Here is an 18,835-nt window from a genome sequence, read left to right on the forward strand (position 1 = left end):
CTGTGGCTGGCCAGGTCAAACCTGACCAGTGGGGCTACTTGGTCAGTGACACACCGCTGGCATGAGTCACTGACGTGTGGGGCCGGTCAAAGGCCACATCAGCAAGGTCAACTGACGTGTGGGACCAGCTGGGTTAATAACTAATCTAAACAGAACATTAAGTTAAACTAAACAGGCACTGGGCCCACATGGCAGTGGCTCTTAGGGAGTTTTAGCAGGGTCATTAGCACTAATTAAGCAGCGCCACGTCAGCTCGCCGGAGCTTGGCCGGCGGCGACCAAATACGCGGCGGGGTTTCGCCGGAGTTGCTCGGGTTTCTCGTGCGGGTCACCGTTTGGCGCACTGGGGACACCAGGAGGAAGCCCTCGCTCGGCCGCATCGAGCAGAGGCAGCAGCAGGGCGCAGGGTGGCCGAAGCTCGCCGGAGCAGAGCTCGCGGCGGCGCCGGAGTTCGGGCGGAGAGGGAAAGAGGGCTACGGTGCACGGCAGGGCGAGGGAGTGCGTGCGTTAGGCTCCTGGGACGCACTGAATGCGGTGGTGCGCTCGGACGCGTGCTTGCACGGCCGTAGCCACGACGACGACATGGCCGGCGGCGAGGAGCGCTCGGGCTCGAAGGGGGCGGTGGCTACGCGGCGTAATCGAGCACGGGAAGTAGGGGGCTAGGTAGAGGAGCTCATGATGGATCCAGATAGCTGGTCGGCGGCCTTGGGGAAGCACGGACGGCGGCGAACGATGGTGGCGATCTCCGGTGGCCGAGGTTGAAGAAGACGATGCCGAGGACGAAGCAGGGCGTCCCGGCTCGCTTGGCTCGGTGCAGAAGGTGTAGGCGACAGTGGCGGAGCTTCAACGCAACACGGGAAGGGGAGCATGGTGGCCACGGCGAACAGCGACAGTGGCGACGAGCTCCACTCGAGAGGAGATGGGGGAGAACCAGGGGAGAGGAGAGCTGCGAGGGGAGGAGGGCTTGATCTGGACGGCGCCTGCGTCCTAATCCAGTTCGGTGGAGCCCTCCAGGAAGCAGGAGGTGGCCGGCATGCGACGTGTGCGCGGTGGGCACGCGCCATCGTCATCCTGGCAGGGGAGGAAGACGACAGGGGGGAGGCCAGTGGGCTGGGCTGGGCCAGGGAGGTGAGCGGCAGGTCACTCTTCCCTCTTCTCTTTTCTGTTTTCATTTATTTAATTCTCTGTTGTTTGTTTTGAATTAGTAGAAATACTAATCCATTTTAGAAAAATCTGAAAATAATCATAGGCACCTTTGGAATTACTCCCAACAGCCTAAAATTACTTTCGAAAGTATTTGGGCATTTAAAAGTATTTATAGTATTTTAAATGCCCAAATGCAAATAGGTATGTCTTAATTCAAAAATCCAAAATGGCTCCAAAATTTATGAACCCATTTTTGGCAGAGGTTTTAGCCAGAACCAAAAATGATGAACATTTTTAAGGGCATATTGGGTTCATTGAAAATATTTAAAGTTGGGCCTATTTGCATTGCTTTGGTGCTAGGGGTTTGATCATCCCCATTTCAGTTTCATAAAAAAATAAACATGATGCCATGATGATCAGGCAAGAGTAAGAAAAGCTAAGCTAGGGCTGTGACATCGAATCTCGGGCAAGTAACATACCGATGACAAAGGGAACAACATATGTTGTTATGCGGTTCGACCGATAAAGATCTTCTTAGAATATGTAGGAACCAATATGGGCATCCAGGTTCCGCTACTGGTTATTGACCAGAGAAGTGTCTCGGTCATGTCTACATAGTTCTCGAACCTGTAGGGTCTGCACACTTAACGTTCGTTGACAATATAGTATTTACGAGTTATGTATGTTGGTAACCGAATGTTGTTCGGAGTTCCGGATAAGATCACAGACGTGACGAGGAACTCCAGAATGGTCCGGACATAAAGTTTGATATATGGGATAATAGTGTTTGGTCTCCGGAAGGGTTCCGGAATTCGCCGGAAGGGGTTCTGGATGTTTCCCGAAATGTTTGGGTACGAGAACACTTTATTTGGGCCAAAGGGGATAGCCCACAAGGTTTTTGGAAAGCGCAAAAGGAAGTTTTGCAGAGTCCAGGGGCCAGACGCCAGGGTCCTTGGCGTCTGGGTCCAGACGCCGGGAACCCTGGAGTCTGGCCCTGGAGTCCGAGAAGGACTCTTGCCTTTCGGGTGAAACTGACTTTGTGGAGGCTTTTACTCCAAGTTTCGCCCCCAAGGCTCAACATATAAATAGAGGGGTAGGTCTAGCACCCAAGACACATCAAGAAACACCAAGCTGTGTGTTGGCAACCCCGTCCCCTCTAGTTTATACTCCGTAGTAGTTTTCGTAGTGCTTAGGCGAAGCCCTGCAGAGATTGTTCTTCACCAACACCGTCACCACGTTGTTGTGCTACCAGAACTCATCTACTACTTCACCCCTCTTGGTGGATCAAGAAGGCGAGGACATCATCGAGCAGAACGTGTGCTGAATGCGGAGGTGTTGTATGTTCGGTACTTGATCGGGATGGATCGTGAAGGTGTACGACTACATCAATCGTGTTGATAAACGCTTCCGCTTTCGGTCTAAGAGGGTACATAGACATACTCTTCCCACTCGTTGCTATGCATCACCATGATCTTGCGTGTGCGTAGGAATTTTTTTGAAATTACTATGTTCCCCAACAATTTCCACCTTAACGTAAATATCATAGAGATAGGTTACAAGTGATGGTGGCAAGACGTACACAAAGGACACCGGCGAGGAGAAGGTGTACCAGGCGCAGGACGAGGAGCTATAGTTTTGTGCCATGACAAAATTTCAGATTTTGGTGCCATGACAACATTTTCTGAAATGACCGCTATGACAACATATTCTAAGATTGCCGCCACGACAACATTTTTGAAATGTTTGCCACGACAACAAAATATTGGCCGTCACGTCACTTCAACTAGAGATTGAGGACGATCATAGAGAATTCCCGTGCCCAGGGCTATACCATATCATGCTATTTTGAATTGCTTGAGATGTTTATCCCTTTGTTGTTTGCACCCTTTGATTGCGCAGTAGTCAAATTATTAGGGTGATCCCTCACAGTAAATATCAAGTTAAAAGGTGCTCTTCCCATTGTTGCAACCGTCTATAACACGTAACTTTCCGGAGTGCGTCATGTCCACAGGAGTACAAATGGGACATGAGGTGTAAGACGGGGACGATCAGACCATGGATGTAGATAACACTCAGTTGTCTTGAAGTTCTAGCAGAATCGTTCTGAGCTCGGAGCACGAAGCATCGAAAGATGAACAAGAGTCATATGGAGATATGATCGACAAGAGTTTGCCCACCGGTCAAAGTTATCGTCATCAGTGATGTCTACATCAATGGGTGAGAACTAGATTTGGATCACTTAAAATCAATTATGAGAGATATTGATTTGAGTCGGAGCACAATTATGTATTAATTTATTTTAATCACTAGTGCAAATTAATTATGAACTATGTCTATGTGTAGTTTGCATTATTGTTGTATAATTATGGCTCACAGTTCCGCCTTTGTTGTTGAAATTGATTGGCTACTACTTATCTGATTGCATCTTTATGATTGAGAGGATTGTCCTCTAAGAATGCCAAGAAGGATTTTGTCCTATTGCGTGATTACAATACTCTTCAGCTAATGCTATGGATTATGAGACTCACGTCCTTCGATCCTAAAGCTAGAATTGCATTACGGTTTGATTGCTTCCAAGAAACCCAAACTTCAAAAATGTTTGGGATAGTTATGTGATATTCTTGGAACTGGAAATTGTTTTCAGAAACAAACAAAGGTTAAAGATATGTGATATCTAAAGGAGTGTTATATTTGCAAGATCTAGTGAAGTGTTCAACTATGTTTAAGATTAAAATGTGTAAGAACCGAAAGAGCGCCAGTCATGAGTTGATGGTGAGAACTTAAAGAGAAAGAACAAACCAAGGTTGTAATAAGATTTACAGGCATATGGAAGTTCGGGGCTCATGCCACTCTTAAAAGGTTAGCTGATTCTTCTGTTGAATGTGAGAAATATTGAGAGTAAAACTATAAGAAGTTTAGAGGCAGAAGGAAAAAGAAGAGTGGAATGTCCACCTCAAGTATGAATGTCATACAAGTTATAAGATGTAGAGAAAGTCGGTCAAGTAATGTGTGATTCTTGAGAATTGTGATTAAATTTTTAAACACTAAATTCTTCGGGGATTTTGGTTAAAAGTTGATCACAAGGATACCGACTCGATTGCATGTTGTTGCAAATCGATGCAAGAATTACTACGGCCTAATGACCAACAAATTAGTGAGGTTAAAATATGTGTTGAAAATTTTGTAATAGTTGTGATACTTTTTCATCAACACATTACCTCTGAATTTATTATCATAATTCATTTAGAGTCTCATACACTCTAACCCATTGCATAGGAGTTGCAAAGAGGTTGTTCATGAGAGAACAATAGTTGTTCAATGCAATGAACAAAAGGGCCCTACTTCTATTGTGAATAGGATTTAAGTTATGCATATTGATGATAGGATTGAACATCCATACCACTGTCACTAAATGTCACAAGACTAAAAGAATACCACATATGTGTGTCACTGCATTTAGTCACATTAGAGAAACCCGCATGGAGAAATTCCATAGTGATGGATTTTGGAGTCATATGATTACGAATCATATGACACTTGAAACTTTCGTCCAATAGTGAAGTAAACTAAAATACCGTTCATAGGCCATAAAGAACGAGCAACAAAAATTGGAAATATGCATATTGATGTATGTAGTCCAATAAGTGTTCTTGCAAGCAGTGGATTTATCTATCTTCAAGGATGACTCAAGTAGATATTTATATTTACTAATTGAGACATAAATCTGGATCTTTTGAAATGTTTCAAAAAGATTTTCAGTATGAAGTAGAAATTATTATAACAAGAAAATTATGTTTCTACAATTGGATTGCAGAAAAAAAGAATATTTGATTTACAAATTTAGCGAATGTATGATGAGCTATAAAATAATTTTATAGCTTGCACCTCCTAGAAACACTACTGAGAGTAGAGTTATTTGAGTAGATGTAATCAAGCTATGTATGATATGATGATATCAGACATGAAATTGATTGTTCCACCAATATACTTTTAAAGTGATGCTTTAGAGATTATGACTTTACACTGAAAATAGCACCATCAAATTTATTGAAATAAGTGCTACTTTGTAGGTAATCCCAAATTGTTGGGTATTCCTCAATCACTACGCTGGGGCAAAGTGTTTTGTCGCAGAGTGCGGAAATTTTGAAGAAAATCTTTTTTGCAAAAGAGTAAGTGGGGGGACAGTGCAATTCGACGAGATTACAGAATCTTCGTGATCAAGTCAAAGAAAAGAAACACTAGAAGTAGTTCTGGAATCTTTTACCGCGACCGATACAGAAGCCTTTACATAGGATATAGAGATCTAGGTCGAACATGCACCTGAACTATCTAGGTTGGAAAAATTCATACATACCTTCAGGGTATGCAGACAAAATATTGTTGAATCAAATAATGAACCTATGATACACAGAGAAGCGTTGATGGGCCCTGACGCCGGAATTGGCTATATGCCAAAATGATCTGAGATAGTATCCATGCATATAATTCAAGTTTAGACCTTGATAGACCCTTTGAAAGACTTAAAGTCTAAAGTGTAGTGATGGTATCATATGCACTCATACTCCTTTCCTTAGTGCAAGATGATCTGCTCTTGTCTTGTCTATTGCTGCAAGATGGTGGCCCTGTGATGCATAGAGCTTCCCCCTCTCGTTCTGGCATTCTACAGTATATTCCACTGATATACCCCATTCCTTTGATACCGATGCATATGTAGTATAGATCTAATGTAAGTCTTGCGAGTACTTCGGATGAGTACTCATGGATGCTTTGCACCCCTTTTCCTACCCGGTTGCTGCAATCAGGTGATGGATCCTAGGAGCCAGAGGATTCCGAGCTTGCTACTATGTGGAGTTCGACATCGACGAGTAGTTCGGAGGTCCCAGGCACCGCACCTTTCCGATCTAGAGCCATTGTTTGTTTCCACCTTCTTAAGGCACCCTTGTATTTGTCTGTAAGACATACCTAACTCTTGATGTAATTTTGGGTCCTATGACCCAGGCTTGTAATGTTTTGTTCTTTGTTTAAATTTGAGTCGTAGAGTCGTGTTCTGATATTATAGCGTGAGTCACTGATCTTGATCGTGCATGTTGTGTGGATGTTTAGTGCATGATTAATTTAGGGGGCGTCACACATCCGGACGTGTCCACAGAAATTTAGTGTGTCTATTTTGATGTAATGCGTAGGAGATGCCTTTACGACAAGAATGTGTGGAGAACAATAATGATAGCTGGGAACAACAAAAAACATGACTCGGGCAAAGCCGAATCCTCTGGCTTCCACGAGGAATTTCTTGTGTAAAAAGGGAAGGCAAGTTAGAGACCTTTGTAGATTGATAGGGATCTTTTGAAAAGGTTAAAATGAGGCTTTTAAAAACTAAACTAAGTCTTTTGAAAACTGAAATGGATCTTTTGAAAACTGAAGTTACTTTTTTAGGAATTGAAATGAGCATTGTTCATGAAATTAGAGTGAAAGGAAAGTCAAGTTACTTTCCTTCCTAAGTGAGAGGATCCGGCTCCAACTCAGACAGTCACCGAAACTTGCATCACTCATGATTCATATTTTTTTTGTTGGTTTATGAACCCATGAAGTACTCGCATCGAACAAGGTTCCTGGCCCAAATATGTACCATCAATAAACGGTTTTTCTAATTTCCATCTGACCGAGAACAATTCATTTTTAGTCAGATATTGTGTGCGTTCGATCCATACGCACCTATTCGTGCATGATCGCTTGGTTATTTGTTTTAGTGGGCTCACTCACGTGTCATGTGTTTATGGGCTGCCCGTTAACTCGTGTCGCTGGCTGTTTTCCCTTCGATTCTGAAACTTCTCTATTCGCTCTGTAGCTTGTCTTCTTTTTACACCTTCGTCAGCAGCAGTTCAAGCAATACATTAAGAGCATGGGAGAGAGAGAAAGACATGGGCAATTTACATTCTGAGCTCTACATCTCTCATTGCGTGAGCATTTGGTTGATGTTCTCGGCCGTTGTGCTTAGAGGTGCTCTTCCAAGTGGTTCACATATGTTGTTATCCCTTCCCTGTATTCCTTGTTCCTTTTCTTGATCTTGGTTCATAGATTTTTGAGCTCTCATCCTCCAATCCTAGCTAGGTTTATGTTCATGTATTTGCCTTGTTTTGTAGCTCTTCTAATTGATGGGGAACGCAGTATTTCAAAATTTTCCTACGATCACGCAAAATCTATCTAGGAGATGCATAGCAACGGGAGGGGAGAGTGTGTCTACGTACCCTTGTAGACCAAAAGCGGAAGCGTTTAGTAACGCGGTTGATGTAGTCGAACGTCTTCGTGATCCAACCGAAGTACCGAACGCACGACACCTCCGCAATCTGCACACATTCAGCTCGGTGACATCCCTCGTACTCTTGATCCAGCTGAGACCGAGGGTGAGTTTCATCAGCACGATGGCATGTTGATGGTGATGATGAAGTTACCGACCCAGGGCTTCGCCTAAGCACTACGACAATATGACCGAGGTGTAAAACTGTGGAGGGGGGCACCGCACACGGCTAAAGATCAACTTGTGTGTCTATGGGGTGCCCCCCTCCCACGTATATAAAGGGGGGAGGGAGGAGGAGGCCGGCCAGGGTTGGCGCACCCAAGGGGGGGGGGGTGGAATCCTACTCCAAGTAGGATTCGCCCCCCCACCTTTCCTACTTCCACAAGGAGAAGGGGGAAGGAGTAGGAGAAGAGAAGGAAGGGGGGCCGCCCCTAGCCCTAGTTCAATTCGGTTTGGGATAGGGGGGCACACCCCACCTCTTGGCCTACCTCCTCTCTTCAACCACTAGGCCCATGAGGCCCAATAACTTCACGGAGGGGGTTCCAGTAACCCTCGGTACTCCGAAACTCATCCGAAACGACCCGAACCATTTCGGTGTCCGAATGTAACCTTCCAATATATGAATATTTATGTCTCGACCATTTCGAGACTCCTCGTCATGTCCGTGATCACATCCGGGACTCCGAACAAACTTCGGTACATCAAATCACATAACTCATAATACAAATCGTCATCGAACATTAAGCGTGCGGACCCTACGGGTTCGAGAACTATGTAGACATGACCAAGACACATCTCCGGTCAATAACCAATAGCGGAACCTGCATGCTCATATTGGTTCCTACATATTCTACGAAGATCTTTATTGGTCAAACCACATAACAACATACGTTGTTCCCTTTGTCATTGGTATGTTACTTGCCCGAGATTTGATCGTCGGTATCATCATACCTAGTTCAATATCATCACCGGCAAGTCTCTTTACTCGTTCCATAATGCATCACCCCGTGACTAACTCATTAGTCACATTGCTTACAAGGCTCATAGTGATGTGCATTACCGAGAGGGCCCAGAGATACCTCTCCGATACACGGAGTGACAAATCCTAATCTTGATCTATGCCAACTCAACAAACACCATCAGAGACACCTATAGAGCATCTTTATAATCACCCAGTTATGTTGTGATGTTTGATAGCACACAAGGTGTTCCTCCGGTATTCGGGAGTTGCATAATCTCATAGCCATAGGAACATGTATAAGTCATGAAGAAAGAAATAGCAGAAAAACTAAACGATCATTATGCTAAGCTAACAGATGGGTCTTGTCCATCACATCATTCTCTAATGATGTGATCCCATTCATCAAATGACAACACATGTCTATGGCTAGGAAACTTAACCATCTTTGATTAATGAGCTAGTCTAGTAGAGGCATACTAGGGACACTCTGTTTGTCTATGTATTCACACATGTACTAAGTTTCCGGTTAATACAATTCTAGCATGAATAATAAACATTTATCATGATATAAGGAAATATAAATGACAACTTTATTACTGCCTCTAGGGCATATCCTTCAGTCTCCCACTTGCACTAGGTTCAATAATCTAGATTAGATAGTAATGATTGTAACACCCATGGAGTCTTGGTGCTGATCATGTTTTGCTCGTGAGAGAGGCTTAGTCAATGGGTCTACAACATTCAGATCCGTACGTATCTTGCAAATCTCTATGTCTCCTTCCTTGACTTGATCGCGGATGGAATTGAAGTGTCTCTTGATGTGCTTGGTTCTGTTGTGAAATCTGGATTCCTTTGCAAGGCAATTGCACCAGTATTGTCACAAAAGATTTTCATTGGACCCGATGCACTACGTACTACACCTAGATCGGATATGAACTCCTTCATCCAGACTCCATCATTTGCTTCTTCCGAAGCAGGTATGTATTCCGCTTCACACGTAGATCCCGCAGTGACGCTCTGCTTAGAACTGCACCAACTGACAGCTCCACCATTCAATAAAAGTATGTATCTGGTTTGTGACCTAGAGTCATCCGGATCAGTGTCAAAGCTTGCATCGACGTAACCATTTACGACGAGCTTTTTGTCACCTCCATAAACGAGAAACATATCCTTAGTCCTTTTCAGGTATTTCAGGATGTTCTTAACCATGGTCCAGTGATCCACTCCTGGATTACTTTGGTAGCAAGGCACACATCAGGTCTAGTACACAACATTGCATACCTGATAGAACCTATGGCTGAAGCATAGGGAATGACTTTCATTTTCTCTCTATCTTCTGAAGTGGTCGGGCATTGAGTCTGACTCAACTTCACACCTTGTAACATAGGCAAGAACCCTTTCTTTGCCCGATCCATTTTGAACTTCTTCAAAACTTTATCAAGGTATGTGCTTTGTGAAAGTCCAATTAAGCGTCTTGATGTATCTCTATAGATCCTGATGCCCAATATATAAGCAGCTTCACCGAGGTCTTTCATTGAAAAATTCTTATTCAAGTATCCTTTTATGTTATTCAGAAATTCAGTATCATTTCCGATCAACAATATGTCATCTACATATAATATCAGAAATGCTACGGAGCTCCCACTCACTTTCTTGTAAATACAGGCTTCTCCAAAAGTCTGTACAAAACCATATGCTTTGATCACACTATCAAAGCGTATATTCCAACTCCGAGAGGCTTGCACCAGTCTATAAATGGATCGCTGGAGCTTGCACACTTTTTTAGCACCTTTTGGATCGACAAAACCTTCTCGTTGCATCATATACAACTCTTCTTTAAGATATCCATTAAGGAATGCAGTTTTGACATCCATTTGCCAAATTTCATAATCATAAAATGCGGCAATTGCTACCATGATTCGGACGGACTTAAGCATCGCTACGAGTGAGAAAGTCTCATCGTAGTCAACTCCTTGAACTTGTCGAAAACCTTTCGCAACAAGTCGAGCTTTGTAGACAGTAATATTACCGTCAGCGTCAGTCTTCTTCTTGAAGATCCATTTATTCTCTATGGCTTGCCGATCATCGGGCAAGTCAACCAAAGTCCACATTTTATTCTCATACATGGATCCCATCTCAGATTTCATGGCCTCAAGCCATTTTGCGGAATCTAGGCTCGTCATCGCTTCCTCATAGTTCGTAGGTTCGTCATGGTCAAGTAACATGACCTCTAGAAGAGGATTACCGTACCACTCTGGTGCGGATCTTGCTCTGGTTGACCTACGAGGTTCGGTAGTAACTTCATGAGAAGTTCCATGATCAATATCATTAACTTCCTCACTAATTGGTGTAGGAATCACTGGAACTGATTTATGTGATGAACTACTTTCCAATAAGGGAGAAGGTATAGTTAACTCATCAAGTTCTACTTTCCTCCCACTCACATCTTTCGAGAGAAACTCCTTCTCTAGAAAGGATCCATTCTTAGCAACAAATATATTGCCTTCGGGTCTGTGATAGAAGGTGTACAAATATCTTTCCTCCTTCTCTAGAAAGGATCCATTCTTAGCAACAAATATCTTTCCTCCTTCTCTAGTTTCCTTTGGGTATCTTATGAAGACACATTTCTCTGATTTGGGTTCGAGCTTATCAGGTTGAAGCTTTTTCACATAAGCATCACAGCCCCAAACTTTAAGAAACGACCACTTGGGCTTCTTGCCAAACTACAGTTCATATGGTGTCGTCTCAACGGATTTTGATGGTGCCCTATTTAACATGAATGCAGCTGTCTCTAAAGCATAACCCCAAAATGATAGCGGTAAATCAGTAAGAGACATCATAGATCGCACCATATCTAATAAAGTGCGGTTACGACGTTCGGACACACCATTACGCTATGGTGTTCATGGTGGCGTGAGTTGCGAAACTATTCCGCATTGTTTCAAATGAAGACCAAACTCATAACTCAAATATTCACCTCCATGATCAGATCGTAGAAACTTAATTTTCTTGTTACGATGATTTTCCACTTCACTCTGAAATTCTTTGAACTTTTCAAGTGTTTTAGATTTATGTTTCATCAAGTAGATATACCCATATCTGCTCAAATCATCTGTGAAGGTCAGAAAATAACGATACCCGCCGCGAGCATCGGCACTCATCGGACCGCATATATCAGTATGTATTATTTCCAATAAGTCTGTTGCTCGCTCCATTGTTTCGGTGAACGGAGTCTTAGTCATCTTGCCCATGAGACATGGTTCACAAGCATCAAGTGATTCTAAAAGCCCATCAGCATGGAGTTTCTTCATGCGCTTTATACCAATATGACCTAAACGGCAGTGCCACAAATAAGTTGCACTATCATTATTAAACTTATATCTTTTGGCTTCAGTACTATGAATATGTGTATCACTACTATCGAGATTCAATAAAAATAGGCCACTCATCAAGGGTGCATGACCATAAAAGATATTACTCATATAAATAGAACAACCATTATTCTCTGATTTAAATGAATAACCATCTCGCATCAAACAAGATCCAGATATAATTGTTCATGCCAAACACTGGCACCAACTAACAATTATTTAGGTCTAATACTAATCCCGAAGGTAGATGTAGAGGTAGTGTGCCGACCACGATCACATCGACTCTGGAAACATTTCCCACACGCATCGTCACCTCGTCCTTAGCCGTTCTTCGCTTAATCAGTAGCCCCTGTTTCAAGTTGCAAATATGAGCAACAGAACCAGTATCAAATACACAGGCGCTACTGCGAGCATTAGTAAGGTACACATCAATAACATGTATATCAAATATACCTTTCACTTTGCCATCCTTCTTATCGGACAAATACTTGGGGCAGTTCCGCTTCCTGTGACCAGTCCCTTTGCAGTAAACGCACTCAATTTCAGGCTTAGGTCCAGACTTGGGCTTCTTCACTTGAGCAGCAACTTGCTTGCCGTTCTTGTTGAAGTTCCCCTTCTTCCCTTTGCCCTTCTTGTTGAAACTAGTGGTCTTGTTGACCATCAACACTTGATGCTCCTTCTTGATTTCTACCTCCGCAGCTTTTAGCATTGCGAAGAGCTCGGGAATTGTCTTATCCATCCCTTGCATATTATAGTTCATCATGAAGCTTTTGTAGCTTGGTGGCAGTGATTGAAGAACTCTGTCACATTATCATCAGGAAGATTAACTCCCAGTTGAGTCAAGTGGTTGTGGTACCCAGACATTCTGAGTATATGTTCACTGACAGAACTATTCTCCTCCATCTTGCAGCTATAGAACTTATTGGAGACTTCATATCTCTCAATTCGGCCATTTTCTTGGAATATTAACTTCAACTCCTGGAACATCTCATATGCTCCATGACGTTCAAAATGTCATTGAAGTCCCGATTCTAAGCCATAAAGCATGGCACGCTGAACTATTGAGTAGTCATCATCTTTGCTCTGCCACACATTCATAACGTATGGTATTGCTCCTGCAGTGGGCTTTGCACCTAGTGGTGCTTCCAGGACATAATTCTTCTGTGCAGCAATGGGGATAATCCTCAAGTTACGAGCCCAATCCGTGTAGTTGCTACCATCATATTTCAACTTAGCTTTCTCCAGGAACGCATTAAAATTCAAAGGGACAATAGCACGGGCCATTTATCTACAACAACATAGACATGCAAAATACTATCAGGTACTAAGTTCATGATAAATTAAAGTTCAATTAATCATATTACTTAAGAACTCCCACTTAGATAGACATCCCTCTATTCATCTAAATGATCATGTGATCCATATCAACTAAACCATGTCCGATCATCACGTGAGATGGAGAAGTTTTCAATGGTGAACATCACTATATTGATCATATCTACTATATGATTCACGCTCGACCTTTCGGTCTCTGTGTTCCGAGGCCATATCTGCTAGGCTCGTCAAGATTAACCTGAGTATTCTGCTTGTGCAAAACTGGCTTGCACCCATTGTATGTGAACGTAGAGCTTATCACACCCGATCATCACATGGTGTCTCGGCACGACGAACTGTAGCAACGGTGCATACTCAGGGAGAACACTTATACCCTAAAATTTAGTGAGCGGTCATCTTATAATGTTGCCACTGTACTAAGCAAAATAAGATGCATAAAAGATAAACATCACATGCAATCAATATAAGTGATATGATATGGCCATCATCATCTTGTGCCTTTGATCTCCATCTCCAAAGCACCGTCATGATCACCATTGTCACCGGCTTGATGATGTCTACTACACAACCTTCTTCTTGTAGATGTTGTTGGGCCTCCAAGTGCAGAGGTTTGTAGGACAGTAGAAAATTTCCCTCAAGTGGATGACCTAAGGTTTATCAATCCGTAGGAGGCGTAGGATGAAGCTGGTCTCTCTCAAGCAACCCTACAACCAAATAACAAAGAGTCTCTTGTGTCCCCAACACACCCAATACAATGGTAAATTGTATAGGTGCACTAGTTCAGCGAAAAGATGGTGATACAAGTGGTATATGGATAGTAGATAAAGGTATTTGTAATCTGAAATTATAAAAACAGCAAGGTAACTAATGATAAAAGTGAGCGTAAACGGTATTGCAATGCGTTGAAACAAGGCCTAGGGTTCATACTTTCGCTAGTGCAAGTTCCCTCAACAATACTAACATAATTGGATCACATAACTATCCCTCAACATGCAACAAAGAGTCACTCCAAAGCACTAATAGCGGAGAACAAACGAAGAGATTATGGTAGGGTACGAAACCACCTCAAAGTTATTCTTTCCAATCAATCTGTTGGGCTATTTCCTATAGGTGTCCAAAACAGCCCTAGAGTTCGTACTAGAATAACACCTTAAGACACAAATCAACCAAAACCCTAATGTCACCTAGATACTCCAATGTCACCTCAAGTATCCGTGGGTATGATTATACGATATGCATCACACAATCTCAGATTCATCTATTCAACCAACACATAGAACCTCAAAGAGTGCCCCAAAGTTCCTACCGGAGAATCACGACGAAAACGTGTGCCAACCCCTATGCATAGGTTCATGGGCGGAACCCGCAAGTTGATCACCAAAACATACATCAAGTGAATCATGTGATATCCCATTCTCACCATAGATACGCAGGCAAGACATACATCAAGTGTTCTCAAATCTTTAAAGACTCAATCCGATAAGATAACTTCAAAGGGGAAACTCAATCCATTACAAGAGAGTAGAGGGGGGAGAAAACATCATAGGATCCAAATATAATAGCAAAGCTTGCGATACATGAAGATCGTATCACCTCAAGAACACGAGAGAGAGAGAGATCAAACACGTAGCTACTGGTACATACCCTCAGCCCCGAGGGAGAACTACTCCCTCCTCATCATGTAGAGCACTAGAATGATGAAGATGGCCACCGGAGAGGGATTCCCCCTCCGGCAGGGTGCCGGAACGGGTCTAGATTGGCTTTCGGTGGCTATGGAGGCTTCTGGAGGCGGAACTCCTGATCTATTGTGCTCCCGGATGTTTTTAGGGTATATGGAGATAGGTGGAAGAAGTACGTCAGGGGGGGCACGAGGGGCCCATGAGGGTGGAGGGCACGCCCAGGGGGGTGGGCGCGCCCCCTACCTCGTGGCCTCCTCGAAGCTTCCCTTACGTGCACTTCAAGTCTTCTGGGCTTCTTTCCTTTCAAAAATGGGTTCCGTGAAGTTTCAGGTCAATTGGACTCCGTTTGGTTTTCCTTTTCTTCGAAACCCTAAAACAAGGTAAAAACAAAAACTGGCACTGGGCTCTGGGTTAATAGGTTAGTCCCAAAAAATGATATAAAAGTGTATAATAAAGCCCATAAACATCCAAAACAGTCGATAATATAGCATGGAGCAATAAAAAATTATAGATACGTTGGAGACGTATTAGCATCCCCAAGCTTAATTCCTGCTCGTCCTCGAGTAGGTAAATGATAAAAACAGAATTTTTGATGCGGAGTGCTACTTGGCATAATTTCAATGTATTTCTCCTTAATTGTGGCATGAATATTCAGATCCATAAGATTCAAGACAAAAGTTCATATTGACATAGAAATAATAATACTTCAAGCATACTAACTAAGCAATTATGTCTCTTCAAAATAACATGGCTAAAGAAAGTTATCCCTACAAAATCATATAGTCTGCCTATGCTCCATCTTCACAACACAACATATTTAAATCATGCACAACCCCGATGACAAGCCAAGCAATTGTTTCATACTTTTGATGTTCTCGAACTTTTTCAATCTTCACGCAATACATGAGCGTGAGCCATGGACATAGCACTATAGGTGGAATAGAATGGTGGTTGTGGAGAAGACAAAAAGGAGAAGATAGTTTCACACCAACTAGGCGTATCAACGGGCTATGGAGATGCCCATCAATAGATATCAATGTGAGTGAGTAGGGATTGTCATGCAATGGATGCACTAGAGCTATAAATTTATGAAAGCTCAAAAGAAACTAAGTGGGTGTGCATCCAACTTGCTTGCTCACGAAGACCTAGGGCATTTTGAGGAAGCCCATCATTGGAATATACAAGCCAAGTTCTATAATGAAAGATTCCCACTAGTATATGAAAGTGACAACATAGGAGACTCTCTATCATGAAGATCATGGTGCTACTTTGAAGCACAAGTGTGGTAAAAGGATAGTAGCATTGCCCCTTCTCTCTTTTTATCTCATTTTTTATTTTTATTTTTTTATTTGGGCCTTCTCTTTTTTTATGGCCTCTTTTCTTTTTTTTATTTGGGCTTCTTTGGCCTCTTTTATTTATTTATTTTCGTTCGGAGTCTCATCCCGACTTGTGGGGGAATCATAGTCTCCATCATCCTTTCCTCACTGGGACAATGCTCTAATAATGATGGTCATCACACTTTTATTTTTCTTACAACTCAAGAATTACAACTCGATACTTAGAACAAGATATGACTCTATATGAATGCCTCCGGTAGTGTACCAGGATGTGCAATGATGCATGAGTGACATGTATGAAAGAATTATGAATGGTGGCTTTGCCACAAATACAATGTCAACTACATGATCATGCAAAGCAATATGACAATGATCGAGCGTGTCATAGTAAACGGAACGGTGGAAAGTTGCATGGCAATATATCTCGGAAATGGCTATGGAAATGCCATAATAGGTAGGTATGGTGGCCGTTTTGAGGAAGGTATATGGTGGGTTTATGGTACCGGCGAAAGTTGCGCGGTACTAGAGAGGCTAGCAATGGTGGAAGGGTGAGAGTGCGTATAATCCATGGACTCAACATTAGTCATAAAGAACTCACATACTTATTGCAAAAATCTATTAGTTATCGAAACAAAGTACTACGCGCATGCTCCTAGGGGGATAGATTGGTAGGAAAGGACCATCGCTCATCCCCGACCACCACTCATAAGGAAGGCAATCAATAAATAAATCATGCTCTGACTTCATCACATAACGGTTCACCATACGTGCATGCTACGGGAATCACAAACTTCAACACAAGTATTTCTCCAATTCACCACCACTCAACTAGCATGACTCTAATATTACCATCTTCATATCTCAAAACAATCATCAAGTATCAAACTTCTCTTAGTATTCAACACACTCATAAGAGAATTTTATTATTCTTGAATACCTAGCATATTAGGATTTTAAGCAAATTACCATGCTATTTAAGACTCTCAAAATAATCTAAGTGAAGCATTAGATTTCATCTATTTCTTCAAAATAAAACTACCACCATGCTCTAAAAGATATAAGTGAAGCACTAGAGCAAATGACAAACTACTCTGAAAGATTTAAGTGAAGATCAATGAGTAGTCGAATAATTATGCAAATATATGAAGACTCTCTAACATTTAACAATTTCAGATCTTGGTATTTTATTCAAACAGCAAGCAAAACAAAATAAAATAAAATGAAGCTCCAAGCAAAACACATATCATGTGGCGAATAAAAATATAGCTCCAAGTAAAGTTACCGATGAATGAGGAAGAAAGAGGGGATGCCTTCCGGGGCATCCCCAAGCTTAGGCTTTTGGTTGTCCTTGAATATTACCTTGGGGTGCCTTGGGCATCCCCAAGCTTAGGCTCTTGCCACTCCTTATTCCATAGTCCATCGAATCTTTACCCAAAACTTGAAAACTTCACAACACAAAACTTAAAGTAGAAAAGTCGTAAGCTCCGTTAGCGAAAGAAAACAAAACACCACTTCAAGTTACAGTAATGAACTCATTCTTTATTTATATTTGTGTTAAACCTACTGTCTTCCAACTTCTCTATGGTTTATAAACTATTTTACTAGTCATAGATTCATTGAAATAAGCAAACAACACACGAGAAACAGAATCTGTCAAAAACAGAACAGTCTGTAGTAATCTGAATCAAACGTATACTTATGGAACTCATAAAATTCTCAAATAAATTGCTTGACCTGATGAATTTATATATTAATCATCTGAAAAAATAATTAACTAAATATCAATTTCCAAATAAAAATGGCAGCAATTCTCATGAGCGCTAAAGTTTCTGTTTTTTACAGCATGATCAACAAGACTTTCCCCAAGTCTTCCCAAAGGTTCTACTTGGCACAAACACTAATTAAAAGCATAAAACCACATCTAAACAGAGGCTAGATGAATTATTTATTACTAAACAGGAACTAAAAGCAAGGAACTAAAATAAAATTGGGTTGCCTCCCAACAAGCGCTATTGTTTAACGCCCCTAGCTAGGCATGATGATTTCAATGATGCTCACATAAAAGATAAGAATTGTAACATAAAGAGAGCATCATGAAGAATATGACTAGAACATTCAAGTCTAACCCACTTCCTATGCATAGGGATTTTGTGAGAAAACAACTTGTGGGAACAATAATCAACTAGCATAGGAGGGTAAAACAAGCATAACTTCAAAACTTTAAGCACATAGAGAGGAAACTTGATATTATTGCAATTCCTACAAACATATGTTCCTCCCTCATAATAATTTTCAGTAGAATCATGAATGAATTCAACAATATAACCAGCACATAAAGCATTCTTTTCATGATCTACAAGCATAGAAATTTTATTACTCTCCACATAAGCAAAATTCTTCTCATTCGGGATAGTGGGAGTACCATAAGAGACTTGGATACTATAAATTGTTTCCACATTAAAAGAGTAATCTTCAGAAAAGGGGTAACCATAATCATGACAAGTTTTATAAATATAATCCCCACTACTTTTTATAGCATATGTATCATCACAATAATTATCATAAGTAGGAGGCATGTTTTTATCATTATAAATTTGCATATCAAAACTTGGGATACTAAAAATATCATCTTCATTAAGCGTAGCATCCCCAAGCTTGGGACAAACATTAATTGCAGAAAATATATTCTCAAAAACATCATCTTCATCAAAC

Source organism: Triticum urartu, chromosome 6 (genome assembly GCF_003073215.2).
Source record: "Triticum urartu cultivar G1812 chromosome 6, Tu2.1, whole genome shotgun sequence".
NCBI classification, from domain to species: domain Eukaryota; kingdom Viridiplantae; phylum Streptophyta; class Magnoliopsida; order Poales; family Poaceae; genus Triticum; species Triticum urartu.